Source organism: Helianthus annuus, chromosome 3 (assembly GCF_002127325.2).
Source record: "Helianthus annuus cultivar XRQ/B chromosome 3, HanXRQr2.0-SUNRISE, whole genome shotgun sequence".
Taxonomy (NCBI): domain Eukaryota; kingdom Viridiplantae; phylum Streptophyta; class Magnoliopsida; order Asterales; family Asteraceae; genus Helianthus; species Helianthus annuus.
In genome coordinates this window covers 54,964,601-54,987,487 of record NC_035435.2, presented here as the reverse complement: position 1 = coordinate 54,987,487, position 22,887 = coordinate 54,964,601, and the positions used below count along the sequence as shown (strand labels likewise).

The 22,887-nt window shown below is 40.8% G+C and overlaps 1 long non-coding RNA gene across 1 annotated transcript; it reads left to right on the top strand.

Annotated features, from left to right (window-relative positions):
- The first annotated feature begins 18,833 nt into the window (after nt 1-18,833).
- Nucleotides 18,834-19,916, top strand: LOC110929176. Its single transcript, XR_002586877.2, has 2 exons — nt 18,834-19,383; nt 19,490-19,916. It is a non-coding gene; the product is annotated as an uncharacterized LOC110929176 (long non-coding RNA).
- The last annotated feature ends 2,971 nt before the right edge of the window (nt 19,917-22,887 follow it).

Below are 22,887 nucleotides of genomic sequence, written 5' to 3'. Positions count from 1 at the left end.
TTGGGAGTTGTCCTGTCAGCCCAAAGCACATAAGGCAATTCCTCTGCCCATTTCCCTTCTTGGATCCAAGTTTCTTCTTCAGATTGTTGATGATGATCTTGTTGGATGATTTTGCTTGACCATTAGCTTGTGGGTGGACTGGTGTTGATGTTATCATCTTAATCCCCCAGCTGTCACAAAAGTTAGTAGTTCTGCTCCCAATAATTTGGGAACCATTATCACATACAATTTCAGAAGGAATGCCAAATCTAGTTATAATATTTCTCTTAATAAAGGATATAACTTCCTTTTCTCTGACTTGGGCAAAAGCTTCAGCCTCTATCCACTTGGAGAAGTAGTCAGTCATAGCAAGGATGAACACTTTTCCACCAGGTGCCTTAGGGAGCTTGCCAACTATATCCATCCCCCATCTCATAAATGGCCAAGAGGATGGTATAGGATGTAGAAATTCAGCCGGCTGATGAAGGATATTGCTGTGTCTTTGATAAGGATCACACTTCTTAGCATACTCCACAGCATCCCTTTTCATAGTTGGCCAGTAGTATCCTGTCCTTAAGATCCTTGAGAACAATGCCCTGCCCCCAGTGTGGTTTCCACAATCTCCTTCATGGAAATCTTTTAAAACTTCTTGAACTTCAGGATCCTCAATACATCTTAAATATGGCCCTGCAAGAGATCGCTTATACAGCATATTATTTAAGATTGTGAATTGAGATACCTTAATTCTGAAAGCCCTAGGGTTTTCTCCCATAGGAATCTCTCCGTGTTGTAAGTATCTCATGATTGGTGAGATCCATGATCCTGAACAAGATTGAGTATCCTCACTAGGGATCATTGCAGAATCCTCTTCTATTTCCATGGCCACCTGATTTTCAATAGCAGGAGCCAGGATATGGATGATGGGGATACTTATATCCTCTGGGATCTTCAAAGATGATCCTAGATTGGCCAATGCATCAGCTTCCATATTTTCTTCCCTTGGTACCTGTGTCAAACTAAAGAAAACAAAGGAGAGTGCCAATTCTTTGACTATCTCTAAATATTTGGTTAGTTTTTCACCTTTAACAGCATAGGATCCATTAAAGTGATTAGTGATTAACAATGAATCCACGTATACCTCAAGATACCTGATCCCCATATGTTTAGCAATTTGCAAACCAGCGATTAAGGCTTCATATTCAGCCTCATTATTAGTGGCTTGGAACTCACAAGCTATGCAGTGGGGTATTATGTCCCCCTGTGGCGATTTTAGTAGTATACCAAGCCCTGTGCCTTTAACATTTGAGGATCCATCAGTGTGTAGTATCCAAGGATCCTTGGTTTCATCCAGCTGCTGGACTTCCAATTCGGCTTCCTTTTGTAAATCACTGCTGAAATCAGCCACAAAGTCTGCTAATGCTTGAGATTTGATGGCTGTTCTAGGCTCATATCTTATATCATGGGCGCTAAGCTTTACTGCCCATTTAGCCATCCTTTCGGACATCTCTGGTTTCCTGAGGACATTCTTAATTGGAAAATTAGTTCTAACAACAATAACATGGGTTTCAAAATAATGTCTTAGTTTAGTAGATGTCATAATTAGTGCAAGAATAAGTTTTTCAAGGTGTGAATACCTGGATTCAGCATCAAGTAAACTCTTACTTACATAATAGACAGGATATTGTGTACCTTCATGATCCTTAGCAAGGACTGCACTTACTGCTTTTGAGGATACCGCAAGATATAAGGATAACACATCTCCTTTTTCTGGTTTCATCAATGCTGGAGCTGAGGACATGTATTCTTTGAGGGCTTTTAAAGCATTCTCATGCTTTTCAGTCCATTCGAATTTCTTGTTCTTTCTTAGGATATTGTAGAATTCTTTACATTTTTCTAAGGATTTGGATATAAATCTGTTTAAGGCTGCTATCCTGCCTGTTAGCCTTTGCACATCCTTAGCGTTGGCAGGGGATTTGATATTCACCAATGCTTTGATTTGTTCCGGGCTTGCTTCGATGCCCCTCTGGGTTACCATATATCCTAAGAATTTGCCTGCTTTAACACCAAAGTGACATTTTGAAGTATTAAGCTTCATGTTATAATTATCAAGGATATCAAATGCTTCCTCCAAGTCCCTTAGGTGATCCTCAGCTTTTTTGGATTTCACCACCATATCGTCTATGTATACTTCCATAGTTTGTCCAATCTGATCTTTGAACATCATGTTCACCAGCCTTTGATATGTTGCACCTGCATTCCTTAATCCAAACGGCATAGCAATATAACAATATAAACCGGTTGGGGTCATAAAAGCCGTATCCTCTTGGTCAGATGGTTCCATCTGAATTTGTTGGAATCCAGATGATGCATCCATAAAGGTTAACAGTTCATGCCCCGCCGTTGCATCCACCATGGAGTCAATGTGGGGTAATGGGAAAGGATCCTTGGGACATGCCTTATTCAAATCAGTGAAATCGACACATACCCTCCACTTTCCATTTTTCTTTTGAACAACAACCACATTGGCCAGCCATTTTGGATACTTCACTTCTCTAATCATACTTGCTCGTAGTAATCTTTCTACCTCTTCCTGGATAATGGCATTTCTTTCTGGTGCAAACTTCCTCCTTTTTTGATGGATTGGTTTAACTGACCTGTCAATGCCAAGTTTATGAGTGATAATATCTTTAGATATACCTGTCATATCCTCATGTTTCCATGCAAAGGTAGATTTTCTTCTTTTGAGGAAGGATACGATGTCTTCTTTCATTTGTCCAAGGATCCTTGATCCGATATAGATTTTGGATTCAGGATCATTAGGATCCAAGAGTATCTCGTCCACATCCTGCTCTCTTGCCTCCAAGACATCCCTTGGAGGATACTTTAATTGCTATTGCTCCCTTGATTTCAAGGCTGGTTTCATTGATGAGGTGTAACAATCCTTAGCCTCCTGCTGATCACTATCGATCTTGATTATTCCCCAAGGGCTAGGGAGCTTCACACATTGATGGTAGGTGGATGGGACTGCCTTCATATCGTGTATCCAGGGCCTGCCAAGGATAACATTACAACAAGACAAACAGTCAATAACACAAAATTTCTGATAATTATGTAATCCTTCCACGTAAATTAGGAGTTTGATGTCCCCCAGGGTTTTCTTAGTTTCGCCACTAAACCCCACGAGCACGGAGGATCTTGGTGTGATGTCTGATTCAGGAATACCCATTTTCTTCAGAACATCAAGCTGGATAATGTTTACCGAACTTCCTCCGTCAATAAGGATCCTGCGGACAAAATGGTTAGAAATAAAAAGAGTAATAACTAAACTATCATGATGAGGATCCTGGATGTTAATTCTATCATCCTCATCAAAGGTTATGATCTTTTCTTCCGAGACAATTGATGTTCGAATAAGCCTTTCTCCATTATCCATTTTAGCTTCCTTTGCATGCCTTTTAGCTGCTGAAAAGGATGTACCATAGATGTCTGATCCTCCAGAAATAAAGTTTATCACTTGTGCATCTGTCGGAGGGGCTGAGGCTTTTTCAGGGATCCTTTCAGGATCCTGAGTCCTTTGCTTTTTTCTTCCCAACAATTCTTTCAAATGCCCCTTGCTCAGCAGGTATCCAATTTCCTTTCTTAATGCGATACATTCTTCTGTTAAATGCCCAAAATCTTCGTGGTATGCACACCACTTTGATTTGTCTTTAGCTGTGGCTGGTTTGTCATTCTTTCTGGGCCATCTGGCTTTTTCTCCTAGATTCTGCATTGCAAGGATTAATTCATGGTTATCAACGGAAAAACAGTATTCAGAAATCGGAGGATAATCCTCATCATCCTCTTCTTGGTCAACAGCATGCACGTTCTGGTTGTCGGTTCTATTGTAGGATTTGAATTTGTTGTTTTGAAAGAGGGTCCTTGCTTTTCTTGTTTTGAGGATCCTACTTGTCTCTCCTGGATCCTCTTGTCATCCTCTAGCCAGATGAATCTGAGTGCCCGAGTCCTTACTTTGTCTAGGTTCCTGCATGGTGTCATAACAAGATCATCATAGAATAATGAATCCCTAAGCAATCTCATTTTGAAAGCCTCAACAGCTGTGGCCACATCCAAGTTGGGAATGTCCAAGGATTCTTTACTAAATTTGGTTATATAATCCCTTAATGATTCATTATGACCCTGAGTTGTCCTATATAAATCACTAGTCAATCGTTCAAATTTTCTGCTACAAGAAAATTGATTATTGAATAAGTTAACTAAATTAGCGAACGAAGTAATAGAGTAAGGGGGAAGACTTAGCAGCCATTTAAGAGCTGATCCAGTAAGAGTGGATCCAAATCCCTTGCATAGGCATGCTTCCTTTAACCTTTCTGGAATTGGATTGATCTCCATCCTCTCCCTGTATTGTGCTATGTGTTCCTCAGGATCCGTTGTACCATCATACAGCTTCATAGTCGGAATATGGAATCTTTTGGGTATCTCAGCATCACAAATTGGTGATGCAAAACGAGATACCTTATGGCTTCCATCTGCAATCTCCGGAATAGGTTTGACTACCCCTGGAACACTTGAATCATATCCTTCAGTTTCTGCAGTTCTCTGGCCATAGCATGGTTGATACCTGTATCCTGCATGAATCCATGGTTAGTGGTAAGAGAATTATTAAAAGTGTTACCTCCCATCGGGTTCAAGTTAGGAACATTGGATGTGAATCCGTATTGCTGGGATTCCGGGATAATGGAGGGACCAGTGGAAGCAATGGTCTGCATCGGAATAAAATCTCCTTGATGGACATCTGAACTTCCTGTCTGCAAACTCTTCGAGGATCCTGGTATCTGGAGGGATCCTTGAAACTGGGATGATCCTGGAATAAAGGAGGATCCTTGAAATTGTTGCGCTCCTGAGTAGGCTCCTGAATTCATGAAGGATCCCATATACTGAGTATAGGATCCTACCGGCTAGAAATGTAATCCTGATGCCTGAGTCACTGTTGATGAGCCGAAATGTACTCCTCTTGATCCACCCACATGTTGAGTGTCTGGGATCTCTGATGGCAGAGAAGTAATCATCGGAGTATCAAAATTCAAAGATTTGGGCATCAGTGGTGTTAGGGCTGGATTTTTATAACACATGATCCTTACATGTGATCCTAACCAGTGATCCTTGTTTCTTTGGCAGATAGTGATCCTCAGCAGAGTTCCAGGATCAGGATCACGGACCATCATAGGGATCCTCATGCTAACAGTTGCTTTCATTGAACTTAATGTCATTTTGCAGGAATGTCTAGCAGGATCCGCTCTTAGCATCACAATCAAGGGACGCGTCTTTACAACTTTGGCATATGCTTAATCAGAGATGAACGTTGTGAAGGATATGGAAACTTGGCATGATTTAAGGGCGATAATTTAGGCTAGATTTACTTTTATTTCTAAAGGGATAATGAGCTGATTATTAGTTTGTTTACCTAAAATAGGCCACTCACACTTGTATATATAACACTCTTCCCCATTCGGAAGACACACAACACAATTCTCATACGCTTAGACACTCGAAACTATAGTGATCCTTGTACTCAGCTCATTATCATCCGAAGTTGTAACCATTTTTTGTTATATTGAAGTTTGGTGATCGGTAGTTGCCATCACCCGAGGTTTTTTATGCCGGAGATCATACATTGATCAAGGGCTTTTTCCTCGTATAAATCCTTGTGTCACTTGCATATTTCTTACTAAAGTGATCCTTTACTTTTTCAACAAACCAAGCATCATTCCCCGTTTACTTAGAGTTTGGTTGCATTATCCTTGTGTGATTTTTGACCAAAACAGTTTGGCGCCCACCGTGGGGCAATTGGTGCTTCATTCATAAGAAAACTTTCTGTTCGAAATCATTTCAAAGAGTTACATGGCTTCATCATTGAAGAATACATCCACAGCGATGTCGGCAGTCAATTCATCTACTGGCATTCCACCTTTGCCTCCACCACCAGCTGGATCTCAGAAAAATGCTGAGAAGAGACCAACTTCTATCTCCTCTAAACCATCATCTTCTGCTCTAACTTCTTCTGTTCCCAGTACTAGTGATATATTTACTTTGATTTTGCAGATGAGGGATCGTATGCAGCAGCAGGATGAAACTAATGACAGGATCCTCAGAGACATCGGAGATCTCAAAAGGCAAAAGAAAACGGCAGAGGATCATTCCCCACTAATGCCCAAATCTTTGAATTTTGATACTCCAATGATTACTTCTCAGCCATCAGAGGTCCCAGACATTCAATATATGGGTGGATCAAGAGGAGTGCATCTCAGCCCAGCAACAATGACTCAGGCATCAGGATCATATTTCCAACCGGCGGGATCCTACGCCCAGCATTTTGGATCCTTCATGAGCTTAGGATCCTCCTTTGTCCCAGGATCATCCCAGGTTCAAGGATCCTCCTTCGTTCCGGGATCATCCCAGGTTCAAGGATCCTCCTTTGTTCCAGGATCATCCCAGGTTCAAGGATCCTCCTTCGTCCCAGGATCATCCCAGATTCAAGAATCCCTACAGATACCAGGATCCTTGAAGAATTTGCAAACAGGAAGCCTAGATGTCCATCAAGGAGATTTTATTCCAATGCAGATCATTGCTTCCACTGGTCCATCCATTATCCCAGAATCCCAGCAATATGGATTCACACCAAATGTTCCTAACTTGAACCCGATGGGAGGTAACACCTTAAATAATTATCTTACCACTAACCATGGATTCGTGCAGGATACAGGTATCAATCATGCTATGGCCAGGGAGTTACAGATGCTGAAGGATATGATCTCAAGTGTTGCAGGGGTAGTCAAGCCTATCCCGGAGATTGCAGATGGAAGCCATAAGGTATCTCGTTTTGCACCACCAATTTGTGATGCAGAGGTACCCAAAAGGTTCCATATCCCTACTATGAAGCTGTATGATGGTACAACGGATCCTGAGGAGCACATAGCACAATACAGGGAGAGGATGGAGATCAATCCAATCCCAGAAAAGTTAAAGGAAGCATGCCTATGTAAAGGATTTGGATCCACCCTTACTGGATCAGCTCTTAAATGGCTGCTAAGTCTTCCCCCTTACTCTATCACTTCATTTGCTAATTTAGTTAATTTGTTCAATAATTAATTCTCTTGTAGTAGAAAATTTGAAAGATTAACTAATGATTTATATAGGGTAACTCAAAGTCATAATGAATCATTAAGGGATTATATAACTAAATTCAGTAAAGAATCCTTGGACATTCCCAACTTGGATATGGCCACGGCTGTTGAGGCCTTCAAAATGGGACTGCTTAAGGATTCAATGTTCTATGATGATCTTGTTATGACACCGTGCAGGAACCTAGATGAAGTAAGAACTCGGGCACTCAGGTTCATCCGGCTAGAGGATGACAAGAGGATCCAGGAGAGGCAAGTAGGATCCTCAAAACAGGAAAAACAAGGATCCTCTTTCAAGAACAATAAGTTGAAATCCTACCATAGAAATGACAACCAGAACGTGCATGCTGTTGACCAGGAAGAGGATGATGAGGATTATCCTCCGATTTCTGAATATTGTTTTTCTGTTGACAATCATGAACTAATCCTTGCAATGCAGAATCTAGGAGAAGAAGCCAGATGGCCCAGAAAGAATGACAAACCATCCGGGACTAAAGACAAGTCAAAGTGGTGTGCATACCACGAGGATTTCGGGCATCTAACTGAAGAATGCATAGCATTAAGAAAAGAAATTGGATATCTGTTAAGCAAGGGGCATCTAAAAGAATTGTTGGGAAGAAAAAAGCAAAGGACTCAGGATCCTGAAAGGATCCCTGAAAAGGCTCCAGCCCCTCCGGCGAATGCACAAGTGATCAACTTTATTTCCGGAGGATCAGATATTTGTGGTACATCCTTCTCGGCAGCCAAAAGGCATGCAAAGGAAGCAAAAATGGATAATGGAGAAAGACCTATTCGAACATCAAGTGTCTCGGAAGGAAAGACGATAACGTTTGATGAGGATGATCGCATTAACATCCAGGATCCTCATCATGATAGTTTAGTTATTACTCTCTTTATTTCTAACCATTTTGTCCGCAGGATCCTTATCGACGGAGGAAGCTCAGTAAACATTATCCAGCTTGATGTTCTAAAGAAAATGGGTATCCCAGAATCAGACATCACACCAAGATCCTCCGTGCTTGTGGGATTCAGTGGAGAAACGAAGAAAACTCTGGGGGACATCAAACTCCCAATCTACGTGGAAGGATTACATAATTATCAAAAATTTTGTGTTATTGACTGTTTATCTTGTTGCAATGTTATCCTTGGCAGGCCCTAGATACATGATATGAAAGCAGTCCCATCCACCTACCATCAATGTGTGAAACTCCCTATCCCATGGGGGATAATCAAGATCGACAGTGATCAGCAGGAGGCTAAGGATTGTTATACCTCATCCATGAAGCCAACCTCGAAGCCAAGGGAACAATAGCAATTACAGATTCCTCCAAGGAATGTCTTGGAGGCAAGGGAACAAGATGTGGACGAAATCCTCTTGGATCCTAGTGATCCTGAATCAAAAATCTATATCGGATCAGGGATCCTTGGCAAGATGAAAGAAGACATAATATCCTTCCTCAAAAGAAGAAAATCTACCTTTGCATGGAAACATGAAGATATGACATGTATATCTAAGGATATTATCACTCATAAACTTGGCATTGACAGGTCTATCAAACCAATCCATCAAAAAAGGAGGAAGTTTGCACCAGAAAGGAATGCCATTATCCAAGAAGAAGTAGAGAGACTACTTCGAGCAGGTATGATCAGAGAGGTAAAATATCCAAAATGGTTAGCCAATGTGGTTGTTGTCCAAAAGAAAAACGGAAAGTGGAGGGTATGTGTCGATTTCACTGATCTGAATAAGGCATGTCCCAAGGATCCTTTCCCACTACCCCACATTGACTCCATGGTGGATGCAACGGCGGGGCATGAACTGTTGACCTTTATGGATGCATCATCTGGATTCCAACAAATTCAGATGGAACCATCTGACCAAGAGGATACAGCCTTTATGACCCCAACCGGTTTATATTGTTATATTGCCATGCCTTTTGGACTAAGAAATGCAGGTGCAACATATCAAAGGCTGGTGAATACGATGTTCAAAGATCAAATAGGACAAACTATGGAAGTATACATAGATGATATGGTAGTCAAGTCAAAGAAAGCTGAGGATCACCTAAGGGACTTGGAGGAAGCATTTGATATCCTTGATAATTATAACATGAAGCTTAATCCTTCAAAATGCCACTTTGGTGTTAAAGCAGGTAAATTTCTAGGATATATGGTAACTCAGAGGGGCATCGAAGCAAGCCCGGAGCAAATTAAAGCACTAGTGAATATCAAGTCCCCTGCCAATGCTAAGGATGTGCAAAGGCTAACAGGCAGGATAGCAGCTCTAAACAGGTTCATATCAAAATCCTCAGAAAGATGTAAAGAATTTTACGATATCTTAAGGAAAAACAAGAAGGTTGAATGGACTAAAAAACACGAGAATGCTTTACAAGCCCTTAAAGAATATATGTCCTCAGCACCAGCATTAATGAAACCCGGAAAAGGAGATGTGTTATCCTTATACCTGGCGGTATCCTCAACCGCTGTAAGTGTTGTCCTTGTTAAGGATCACGAAGGTACACAACATCCTATTTACTATGTAAGTAAGAGTTTACTTGATGCAGAATCCAGGTACTCACACCTTGAGAAACTTATTCTCGCATTAATTAAGGCATCAACTAAGTTAAGACATTATTTTGAAACCCACACTATTGTTGTTAGAACTAATTTTCCAATCAAGAATGTCCTCAGGAAACCAGAGATGTCCGGAAGAATGGCTAAGTGGGCAGTAAAGCTTAGTGCCCATGATATAAGATATGAGCCTAGAACAGCCATTAAATCCCAAGCACTAGCTGAGTTTGTGGCTGATTTCAGTAGTGATCTACAAAAGGAAGCAGAATTGGAAGTCCAGCAGCTGGATGAGACCAAGGATCCTTGGATACTACACACTGATGGATCCTTAAATGTCAAGGGCACAGGGCTCGGGATACTACTAAAATCGCCACAAGGGGACATAATACCCCACTCCATAGCCTGTGAGTTCCAAGCAACTAACAATGAGGCTGAATATGAAGCCTTAATTGCTGGCTTGCAAATTGCTAAGGATATGGGGGTGAAATATCTTAAAGTATATGTAGACTCATTATTGATCACCAATCACTTTAATGGATCCTATGCTGTTAAAGGTGAAAAACTAACCAAATATTCAGAGATAGTCAAAGAATTGGCACTCTCTTTTGTTTCCTTCAGTTTAACACAGGTACCAAGGGAGGAAAATACAGAAGCTGATGCATTGGCCAATCTAGGATCATCCTTGAAGATCCCAGAGGATATAAGTATCCCCATCATCCATATCCTAGCTCCTGCTATTGAAAATCAGGTGGCCATGGAAATAGAAGAGGATACTGCAATGATCCCTAGTGAAGAAACTCAATCTTATTCAGGATCATGGATCTCACCAATCATGAGATACTTACAACACGGGGAGATTCCTATGGGAGAAAATCCTAGAGCTTTCAGGATTAAGGTATCTCAATTCACAATCTTAAATAATGTATTATATAAACGATCTCTTGCAGGACCATAATTAAGATGTATCGAGGATCCTGAAATTCAAGAAGTGTTGAGAGACTTCCATGAAGGAGATTGTGGAAACCATACTGGGGGCAGGGCATTGTTCTCAAGGATCCTTAGAACAGGATACTACTGGCCAACTATGAAAAGGGATGCTGTAGAATATGCTAAGAAATGTGATCCTTGTCAAAGACATAGCAATATCCTTCATCAACCAGCTGAATTTCTACATCCTATACCATCCTCTCGGCCATTCATGAGATGGGGGATGGATATAGTTGGCAAGCTCTCTAAAGCACCTAGTGGAAAAGTATTTATGCTCGCCATGACCGACTACTTCTCTAAGTGGATAGAAGATGAAGCTTTTGCCCAAGTCAGAGAAAAGGAAGTTATATCCTTTATTAAAAGAAACATTATAACTAGATTTGGCATTCCCTCTGAAATTGTATGTGATAATGGTTCCCAATTCATTGGGAGCAGAACCACTAACTTTTGTGACAGTTGGGGAATTAAGATGATAACATCAACACCAGTCTATCCACAAGCCAATGGTCAAGCAGAATCATCCAACAAGATCATCATCAACAATCTGAAGAAGAAGCTAGGATCCAAGAAGGGGAAATGGGCAGAGGAATTGCCTTATGTGCTATGGGCTGATAGGACAACTCCCAAGAATGCCACTGGTCAAACACCCTTCTCTTTAGTATTTGGGGCAGAAGCAGTGATCCCAACAGAAATGGTGGTTCCAACTGCTAGAACAAGTACTCGTGATCCTGAAGAGAATGCTGCAATCTTAGCTCAAGACTTAGATACTATTGAGGAAATCAGGGATTTGGCTAGGATAAGGATGGCAAGCTACCAACAAAGAATGGCTGGTGCTTACAATAAAAATGTCAGGATAAGGAAGTTCCAAGTCGGGGATATGGTGTTGAGAAAAGCATTCCAAAACACTATCAATCCTGCTGACGGGAAGTTAGCACCAAAGTGGGAAGGCCCTTACTTGATCGAAGCCGAAGCAGGAAAGGGGGCATACAGATTGCTAACCATGGAAGGAAATTTGTTACCAAGAGCCTGGAATGCTGTTCACTTAAAAAAATATTTCATGTGAACAGGATCCTCCAAGCATATGATCCTTACATTGGAAGCATCCTCGAAGGATCCCGGCGATATCAGTGATCCTTACTCTGGTAAAGTCCTTATCTCAAAACTTCTCCGTTTCCTTATTTTTACCTAAGGATAAGGATCATGCATCCTTCATCCTCTTCTCACGGGAATTTGAGTTATGATAGCCCAGGTATCTTCAGCATATCGTTAAAGATCTTCAAAAGCACCTCAGATCCTTGGGTCCAACCTCAGTTATCCTTGGGCTTGTCCCCAGTTTTCGCCAGTAGCGCACGATGATCCTGGTATAGTTCACGTCTTTGGGACCAGTACCCACTTTCGGGGCTGACAACCTCATCGTACTGGCTATACCCGGGATCCTACGTATAATGGTAGACGTACCATACATCCGTTCCTAAGGTTTCTAACATTTTCACGTTAGCTAAGGTTTTGACATTTTCTTGTCACCAAGTTTGGATAGTCGCCAGTAAGGGCCATACTCCAGTTTACATACGATCCTTGGGCTTGTCCCCAGTTATCCTTTGGGCTTGTCCCCAGTGATCCTTTGGGCTTGTCCCCAGTTATCCTTTGGGCATGTCCCCAGCTATTAATTTATCTTTTACATTGGCTTAGTCCCAAGTTATGTTCCATTTTTCAGGTTTTCGAAGTTAAACAAATAAGGATCCTTAATCCTTATTATTCGTTAAAATTTCACTTATGGTTATCTTGATTAAAGGTTAGGATCCTAACTTGGATTCTCAGGTATGATCCTTGACTATTTTGATTATACTTGTTATTTTGAATAACCCTTACACTTTGACAACTAAACCTATGATCCTCGATCATAAACTATTTTTGAAAATTTTTCGATTACAGGATATTTGATCCAGGATCATATCCTAAAATGATTGAACATGATTTGCTTAACAATTGGAAAATAAAAGGATAAGCAAAGGATAACAACACGAGATAAGCCAGAAAGATTAGAGTTATTTTATTAACAAAGGATTTTAAACCCTTTCAAAAGTTGTCAAAATTGCCAACCCACGTTTCTACCAGCAAAACGTGGCCCGTCCACATGGGTTGGCAAAGGGTGTCCATTGTTTATGCGGTCATAGCAGGTGCAGGAAAGTAAGAGCGGCAGGATCACAAAGGCTTCATCCCCCAAACAGAGGATCCCTCCACCATTTGCGATCCTACCTATTGTCCAAAGGATCCAGGATCCTTAACCCTAAAAACTATTGTTTGAGTTACAGACCATAAATTGTCTCAAAACATCACAACCACAAAAAACCACTACCAAATTTTAAAAAATTGGGCTCCGGCTATGTCTAGAAATTTCCATCATTGCCCAATCCTGCAGCTCAAACCTTCGCTGCACCATCACCACCAGCTCCACTTGCTTCCCCCTGATCCTTGCCAACATCACCGCCCTCAAGCATTGGGATCTCCTCAGCCTCCTCATCATCCTCCAACTCTGCCAGCCTCGCCTTCCAGCCTTCCACGTCCCATGTGCCTTTGTCGAAGGAAGGATCCTGAGCCTCCGCAGCCATCTGCAGCTGGATCTTATACATGGTTATCGCAGCAGAGACCTTGGCATCCTGGGTAATGTCATGCTTCTCATAATCAAAATTGATCAGCATCCTGGCAGCTTTATCCTTGGTGGCCCGGAGCTCCTTCTCAAGATCAGCAATCTTAAGATCCTTTAGCACACCCATCTGTTGGAGGTCGGCAATTTGGCGGTCTTGATCCTCAACGTGGCCAATATATGTTTCTATTTCAGCGAGTTTCTGCCAAAAGGGAAAAGGTTAAGTTCAGGACCAGATGATCCTCAAACAAGCAGGATATACAAGCAGGATATACAAGCAGGAGCAGTGATCCTTACTTCGTTAACATAATCAAGAAACTGTTGGCGGAGCAGGGGAAATCCTTGAAGATCCTCAGAGGCCTTCCTCTTCTTTCCTTTACCCCTAATAGGTGCTTTAGGGGCTGAAGCGGTTGGACTGGCAGCAGGGGTCTTCTTCCTCGCAGATTTGACATTAGCAAGATCATCAATGCCAAACTTGGAGGCAGATTTAGCAGATTTTCCAACACCTACACAACCAAAATCAGATAAGTATTCTAACTAATTTAAAAAAATCCTACATGAAACTACTTTTTAATCAGGATACTTACTTGACATCGTGACAGAGGCAGAGGATACTTCTTGGGAATCTTGAGTAGCAACCTGGAAAGTCCTTGTCTCCGGATCAAGCTTCTTGAAGGCTAAAAGTCTCTCTTCTGCAGCAGGTGTCAACTTCAGACGAGAGATGGAAATAGCTGCACAATAAACAAAAAACAAAAGAAAATGTTAGTGATCCTCATCCTCAGGAACAAATCTTATGGTGATCCTTCCAGGATCCTCTATCCTACCATGAGTAGCCCACTCTTTGGGCGGATCCTTCCCATCAGGGATGGTATCCCTCCTAACAAAGAAGAACCGTCGCTTCCAATTCGTGTCGTTCTTGGTGACCTTGAAAACAGGATGATCCTCTCCAGCTTTTCGCTTAAATAGATAACGATGGGGTCCGAAAGTGGTAAGATCGTACATCTCAGCCAGCTCCGCCATACCAAGGTCAATCCCTTCTTGTTCAATGATCCTCTCAAGGGTATACAATACCCTCCAGATCATGGGCATAGCCTGGATATAGCAGATGCCGGTGAGAGAGAAGAAGGATTGAGTGAACTGTGGGAAAGGATATGAATACCCTATCAAGAACGGGGTAACAGGAAAGGCCACCCAAGTACCAGAGATAAAGTCACTCAAAGCAGTGGGAGTGAAGGACTTGAAGATGGTGTTCGCCGGAAAACAGTGACGGATTCTATCAACGTGAGGATCAGTGAAACAGCACCTCTCGGTGGGAGAGTCGTTGATGATCCCTTGACCTTTCAAGGGACTGTTCTTCTCAGGATCCTTATGAGGAGAATTCCGGAGCAACATATTTGTAGAAGAAAAACAAAGAAGCAGAAAAACAGAGTAAGAGAAGGAAGAAGGAAGAAGAGAGATACCTGATTGATCTTCAGACGAGATTATAAAGGGAGTTTCTTTGATTTTAAATGTGAATTGATCCTATCTCTATCTCCTATTTATAATGATGATCTGCAGGGCTGTCACTTCTGTGACGTAAGAATTGCAACAGCTAGTTCGACTTTAACGGCTAATTATCCGATTAGCTCGTTACAGATAAGATCAAGCAAAATATAACTCATTTATTTACAATATCACTCCTTATATTTTGGGGGCAATTGTTAGGGCTGGATTTTTATAACACATGATCCTTACATGTGATCCTAACCAGTGATCCTTGTTTCTTTGGCAGATAGTGATCCTCAGCAGAGTTCCAGGATCAGGATCACGGACCATCATAGGGATCCTCATGCTAACAGTTGCTTTCATTGAACTTAATGTCATTTTGCAGGAATGTCTAGCAGGATCCGCTCTTAGCATCACAATCAAGGGACGCGTCTTTACAACTTTGGCATATGCTTAATCAGAGATGAACGTTGTGAAGGATATGGAAACTTGGCATGATTTAAGGGCGATAATTTAGGCTAGATTTACTTTTATTTCTAAAGGGGTAATGAGCTGATTATTAGTTTGTTTACCTAAAATAGGCCACTCACACTTGTATATATAACACTCTTCCCCATTCGGAAGACACACAACACAATTCTCATACGCTTAGACACTCGAAACTATAGTGATCCTTGTACTCAGCTCATTATCATCCGAAGTTGTAACCATTTTTTGTTATATTGAAGTTTGGTGATCGGTAGTTGCCATCACCCGAGGTTTTTTATGCCGGAGATCATACATTGATCAAGGGCTTTTTCCTCGTATAAATCCTTGTGTCACTTGCATATTTCTTACTAAAGTGATCCTTTACTTTTTCAACAAACCAAGCATCATTCCCCGTTTACTTAGAGTTTGGTTGCATTATCCTTGTGTGATTTTTGACCAAAACAAGTGGGGAATGATCCTCTGTCGTTTTCTTTTGTCTTTTGAGATCTCCGATTTCCTTGAGGATCCTGTCATTAGTTTCATCCTGCTGCTGCATACGATCCCTCATCTGCAAAATCAAAGTAAATATATCACTAGTACTGGGAGCAAAAGAAGTTAAAGCAGAAGAAGATGAAGGTTTAGAGAAAATAGGGGTTGGTCTCTTCTCAGCATTTTTCTGAGATCCAGCTGGTGGTGGAGGCAAAGGTGGAGTGCCCTGAGATGAGTTGACTGCAGACATCGCTGTGGAGGTATTCTTCAACGATGAAGCCATGCAACGCTCCGGAATGATCACTAATAGAAAAACTTTCTTATGAATGAAGCGCCAATTGCCCCACGGTGGGCGCCAAACTGTTTTGGTTAAAAATCACACAAGGATAATGCAACCAAACTCTTTGTAAACGGGGAATGATGCTTCGTATGATTAACAAAGATAAGGATCACTTAAATGAAAATTGCACAAGTGACACAAAGATTTATACGAGGAAAAAGCCCTTGATCAATGAATGATCTCCGGCATAAAATACCTCGGGTGATGGAAACTACCGATCACCAAACTTCAATATAACAAACAATGTTTACAACTTCGGATGGTAACGAGCTAGGTACAAGGATCACTATAGTATCGTATGCTAGAGCGTGTGAAAAATGTGTTGTCTCCTCCGAATGCTGTAGAGTGCCATTTATATAAGCGTGTGTGGTTGTATTTTAGGTAAATCACCTAACTACTAGCTCGTTACCCCTTTAGAAATAGAAGTAAATTTAGCCTAACTAATTGCCCGTAATTTGTGCTAAGTTTCCATATTCTCCACAACGTCTATTTCTGGTGATGTATGTGCGAGATTTACGTGAAAGATTCCTTAATAACGTTGCCAAGACCAGGTCCAACACGTAATCCCTGCAAAATAACATTAAATTCAAAGAGAACAATCCTTAGTATGAGGATCCTTAGGATGATCCATGATCCTGATCCTGAAGCTCTTCTGAGGATCACTATCTGCCAAAGAAACAAGGATCACTCGTTAGGATATCATGTAAGGATCACAAGTCATTAAAATCCTGCCCTAACACCTGGTTCCTGCACAAAGCCATGGTTAGCATTATAAGATGTATTTAAAGTGTTACCTCGTGACTGATTCGAGGCTGGGATTCCTGATGTGAATCCAAACTGATGTGATTCAGGTATGATTGAGGGAACAGATGAAGCAATAGTCTGCATTGGAATGATGTTTCCTACATGAATCTCTGAACTTCTAGGTTGTTGACTCCTTAAGGGTCCTTGATCCTGAAAGATATTGGATCCAGTATGCATCAGAGCTGAAGGTCTTGGAGGATACTCCATGGATCTGTGAACCTGAGATGAGGATCCTGGATACTGAGAGTAGGATCCTTGAACTGATTGCGTCCCCATGTATCCTCCCGAACCAGAGAAGAATTTTTAATGCTGGAAGGAGGATCCTTGAGGCTGAAGAGAGGATCCTGGAGGCTGGAAATAGGATCCTTGAGCCTGTGTCATTGCCGATGATCCATAGTGCATACTTGATGATCCTCCATGGTACTGGACACCTGATGCTGTGGAATGTTGGGCAGTTGTCGCTGGAGTGCCGAAATCCAGTGATCTAGGCACCAATGGAGAGTGATCCTCCGTTGATCTCTTCAATTTCTTGATTTCATCAATTTCGCGAAGGATCCTGTCATTAGTTTTGTCTTGCTGCTGCATGTAATCCTTCATCTGCAAAATCAAAGAATAAAGATCATTGTTAGTAGGACCAGAAGAAACAGTAGTAGTTGCTTTTGTAAAAACGGGGGTATGTTTCTTCGCAGCATTCTCAGCATTCTTCTGGGATCCAGAAGGAACAGGAGGCAAAGGTCGAATGCTCTCTGAAGAGGTGATCGCCGACATGGAGCTTGAAGTGTTCTTCCTATGAGAAGCCATGTGGTTGAAGGTAATGAACAAAAATGAATGAAAAGGATTGAAATGAACAAGATTTTTCAAGAATGAAGCACCAATTGCCCCACGGTGGGCGCCAAACTGTTTTGGTCAAAAATCACACAAGGATAATGCAACCAAATCTGATTTTTGTGAGGTTAGATGCTTGGTTAATTGAACAAATGTGTAAATAACAAATGAAAGAAATGAATGATGAACACAAGGATTTATACGAGGAAAAAGCCCTTGATCAATGAATGATCTCCGGCATAAAAAAACCTCGGATAGTGAAAACTATCACTATAAACTTTATTGAACAAATAAAGTTTACAACTTTTGGATGATAACAAGCTTGGTACAATGATTGCTAGAGTGTGAGTGTGTGACAACCGGTAATTAACGGCTTCTAATTACGTGATTAACAAACGTTTAAGGTGATAACAAATAGTGTTAAAACACGAATTAACTTAACTAGGCCCTTTGGAAAGCCTAGGAGCGTCTACTTGATTCACGTTACGCGAACAGCTTAAACTAAATAAATCTTTAAAGCGTGAAAACAATAAATTTGTTATTGCCCTATTTTTTTTCATATACTCAAATTACTGTTATTTAGGTGGGCGACATCAGACAACTTGCATACAAGGTATACACCCGCACATATCAACACCCAACTAGTTTACGCATTTATTCGCGAGACCCCAAAATGTATTTATCATGTATAGCTCCTACATAGAAAAACCCAAACATTGCAATATACATCTTAAATGCGTGTATATAAATAAACCTGTAGCCTATACATATACACTTACATTAATGCGTATATATACTTAACTTGTCTACATTCATATTCAATAAAAAAAAATTGGAGATGTAGGTGAATTAATTATATAAATGAAAGTAAAAAAGATATATCAAAAATCACCAAATCTTTTGGCATGTAAACATCACGTGGCTTGGTCCCCAAAATCATGTTTTCTTTTCTTGTTGGATTTTCTAAGCATTTATGAGGAATGGTCATGGTCAGCTGTATCCATGATAATTATAGTAATAATAAAAATATATCTAAAGCCTATTTTGAACATCAAAACTCAACTCACTGGTATTTTCAAAAACACCAACTCTGTGCTCCTCTCTAAAACAAAACCCTCACTATATAACACAACCCCCCCCCCTCCCACTCGTTTTCTCTTGGATCCGGTCACCGGAGATTCTCCGATCGGCGACCGGTGGCGGGTTCGTTCATGGCGGCGGCGGAAGAAACAGGGAGAGAGAGAACGAAAGGTGTGGTTGGTCGGAGCTGGTGACGACAAAGGTGACCCCACCTCAGGCAGCGGCGGTGGTGGCCACCCTCTTCTCCGGTGGTGTCAGCGGCACCCACCCCCCCCCCTCAGCAGATCGAGCAACGACCACCACCATCGGGTGGTTGTGAATGACGAGCACAAAAATCAAGAGAGAGAGAAGGAGAGAGGCGGAGTCGAACGACGGTGGAGGATTCGAACGACGGAGGTGGAGCTTGTATACAGCGGGTTCGAGTTTTGGTTCAGCTTTAGTCAAGTTCGGGTCACGGTTCATTCGGATCAAAACAGTCAACGATTTTGGTTCGGGTTCGCGACTCAGTTCGGTGTCGGGTCAGACACACGACTCCGGTGAGTGCTTCTTTTTCTCGTTTCGAGTAAATGCATTGATTGAAGCCAGTTTCTAAACTATTGTTTCTTTTTACCTTGGTGGTTATTATGGTTGCTTTATTTCGAGTTCGGGTCGGTGAAGGTGGTTCAAGCTTTAGTTCGGTACATGTTCAGGCTCGGGGTTAAGTTTGGCTCAACCGGCTCAAGTTCAATCAACAAAAGTCAGATCTGATTTGGTTTAACTCGGGTTGACTCGGTCAAACCGAGTCAACTCAGTGTTCGGGTTAACTCAGTATGGTTCGACTCGGTTCAACTCGACTCAGCCGGTTCAAAGCAGTCAACGGTTCGGATATTTTAGTTTCGGGTCAACAGTATCAACGCCCGGTCAACTCGAAGAACCGGTAAAGTTTAAGAGTATCGAGTTATTATACGTTAGTTTAGACTTTAGATTTTTAGACTACGCGAAACCGAGCTCGACCCGATTAGTTCACGCCTATACATTAGCGACTTGTTATATTCTTGGCGTTTTTAATGAAAATTATATCTATATAGTGTCTATGTTGTTGGAAAATTGTTGCGTTTTGATCAAAATATCGACACTTTGGATGTCGAGGTTATTCCAAAACAGAGAAAACTCTGTCCGATTTTCATAAAAATCCGAAATACAGAAACATGGGTTATAACAAAGATCTAGACACTAAATCTTCACACCTGCACTTTCAAAAAAATAAAAAAATAATAATAAAAAATAAAAAAAATAAAAAAAATAATAATAGTATGTACACACTCATATTTGCCTTAGTTTCGAATACATATATACAAGACTTTTTATTTATGTCCATAATGACATTTATATATGGATAATATTTTTGGATTTAACTATTATATTCACACCTTCAGATTCGACACAGTCGAGGTTATTCGACACAGTCGAGGTGATTCACACAGTCGAGGTTATTTGACACAGTCGAGGTGATTCGACACAGTCGAGTGATTCACATAGTTGAGGTGATTCGACACAGTCGAGGTGATTCGACACTAAAAACCGTCTACACAGGTTGAGTACTTCCTATGTCGCCGCATACGTTAATGTCCTCGCAAAACATTAACGATCAACCTGTTCATAGACGCTTTACATACCCATTTACAACATTAAAACTTTCATATATTCATAAGATTCATTTGATGGAAACTCACAAACACATGAATTACAAACTTTGGTAACGTTTTTCAAACTATACCTAAGTAAGGGGACGCGCTGATCGTGCTTACAAAGGTTCGTTTGGGCTCGGCCCATTCTCTCTCGTGCAATGCACAAAGACTATTGTGGGCTAGACTCACAGTTTTTCATATATCATGCCATGAAAATAATTTTACTATATTTTCTCAACAACTTTGAAACCGGTTATCAAAAAGATTTATTTTAAATCTTTTCAAAACAAACTATGAGCTCGCTCAACTTTATGTTGATTTTTCGCATGTTTCTTTCTCAGGTTACTTTTCAAATCATGGCACGGTTGGAATAGGAGAACCCATGAGAATTCGAGTACTTAACAGGCGTTCAATTTCTAGAAGTCTTAGCATTATTAGATTCCGCTGTGCAATGAAGATACCGGTCCAGTCACGCCAATGCTCTGATATTTTCAGGGTGTGACAGATTGGTATCAGAGCTATAGGTTACAGCGAATTAGGTTTCTGTAGAGATACCTAGGCTCTAACCTCATTTTTCCTTTGGAGACTTAGATTCATAAGACGTTGAATACACACTGAACGCTTAGGACTCGAATATGGGCTCCAACCGTTGCCGAAAACACCGAGTAAACATTTTGGTTTTAATTATACACGAGTATTGTGTTGATACACGGTTCACAAAATAGATTCATACATTAAGCAAAACTTTGAGAGTTTTGGATAACATGCACTTAGGACCCTTGGAAAGCTTATGTCGAAAATCCATTAAAGGTCATTACGTAGGGACTGCGACTATTAACTCGGGCGAATGCCATTATATTATGTCGTATATGTTATTTTAATTACCAGAGCAGGTAACCACGCGGAATGAAACGTAATGCGTGAATACACGTGAAACTTAAACTATACGTCAGAGGACGTCGAAGTACATCACACACGACTTTCAGGGCAAGGCCTTGGGGAAAACACAAATGGACACGACAACAACGATACTAACCCCGTCAGCGGGAGAACTACCAACCGAAATGCGACACTTTGCCACGTGATCCTGCAAACGACACGAATCTCGCTAAGGCACTGCATAAGAAATCACATGTCTTCGCGCTCCCCCTCCCTCATTAATGGAGATTACGCTATGTTCGGAATTCTAGGTAAAGTCCTTACATTTCTTTTGTTGAAATTTCGACTTCTTGCATATAGTGAGTAGATCTTTGCATTTCTACTCCCCTTAATGGCCATTGCATCATGAAGATTTTATTTCATGATAACGAACACTTAATTGCTTCATTCTTGACAAATTCATATGTTACACATGCGTTGTTCGTTACGCATGTGGCTTCACTCGAAATTGTTGCTATATCAACGTTCAATATTGTTTCGCTATGTCGATTCTTGCATTGTGATTTGGATGACCGTATTATTGCAAAACGTTGACTCTTTGATATCGGGTCAACGTACTTGTTGAAACTCTTTTCTTTTGAATACATTACATGGTTTGTTCATTGTAACCATGTCGAAATCTCTTGTTAACACATGCATTCATCGTTGGAATGTGACTAAACCAAGTTCAATTATTGAACTTGCTCGTAATATATTCGATTCAAGATTCTATATGATGGATTGAGGCCATCATATTCGAAATAATCCCAACAAGCACTTCATTTGCTTTGAACCATAACATGCTTGTTTGGTCTTCGACTTCATTGAATCGTTTCTTTGATCACGATCACCTTGTGGTGGCGTTTTTCACAAGTTTGAAGCTTGCGCTAATCTCGTTGCTCACCTCATGCACGGATTTAATTATTTATTTATTTGTTTATTGATATTAAATCCGCTTTGTTGATTTATCATATTAAAGCAATCTTAACACAATCGTGTGTTAAAGATAATGGTACACAAATTTATGTCATATTTCGGTGTACCACTTAACGGTTCTTTCAACATCGATCAAACATTTTGTGATATTTATTGCTTTTCATATTCGCTCGAAAACATTGTTTATTTGTTTCATTTTCAATTAAAAATCCTATGTGTTTTGTTTGGAGCAAATATTCGTAATTACTTCGTTAAACCTTTCATTCGATTTCAAACACGGTGATACTTGTTTGATCACCGCTATTATTGAATTGTTTCATTTACTACGACACCTTGTGGTGTCGGTATAAACTTGTAGCTTGTGCTAATCACGATCAGTCGTTTCATGCGAAACTATATATGCGTTTCGTTTGACACGTCACTTAAGTAGTCTTAATTCAGCTATGTATTAAGACGGTGATACACCAGGTTCGGTTGTATTTCATTTCGGTGTATCCTTGCAACACGTTGATTTTATTC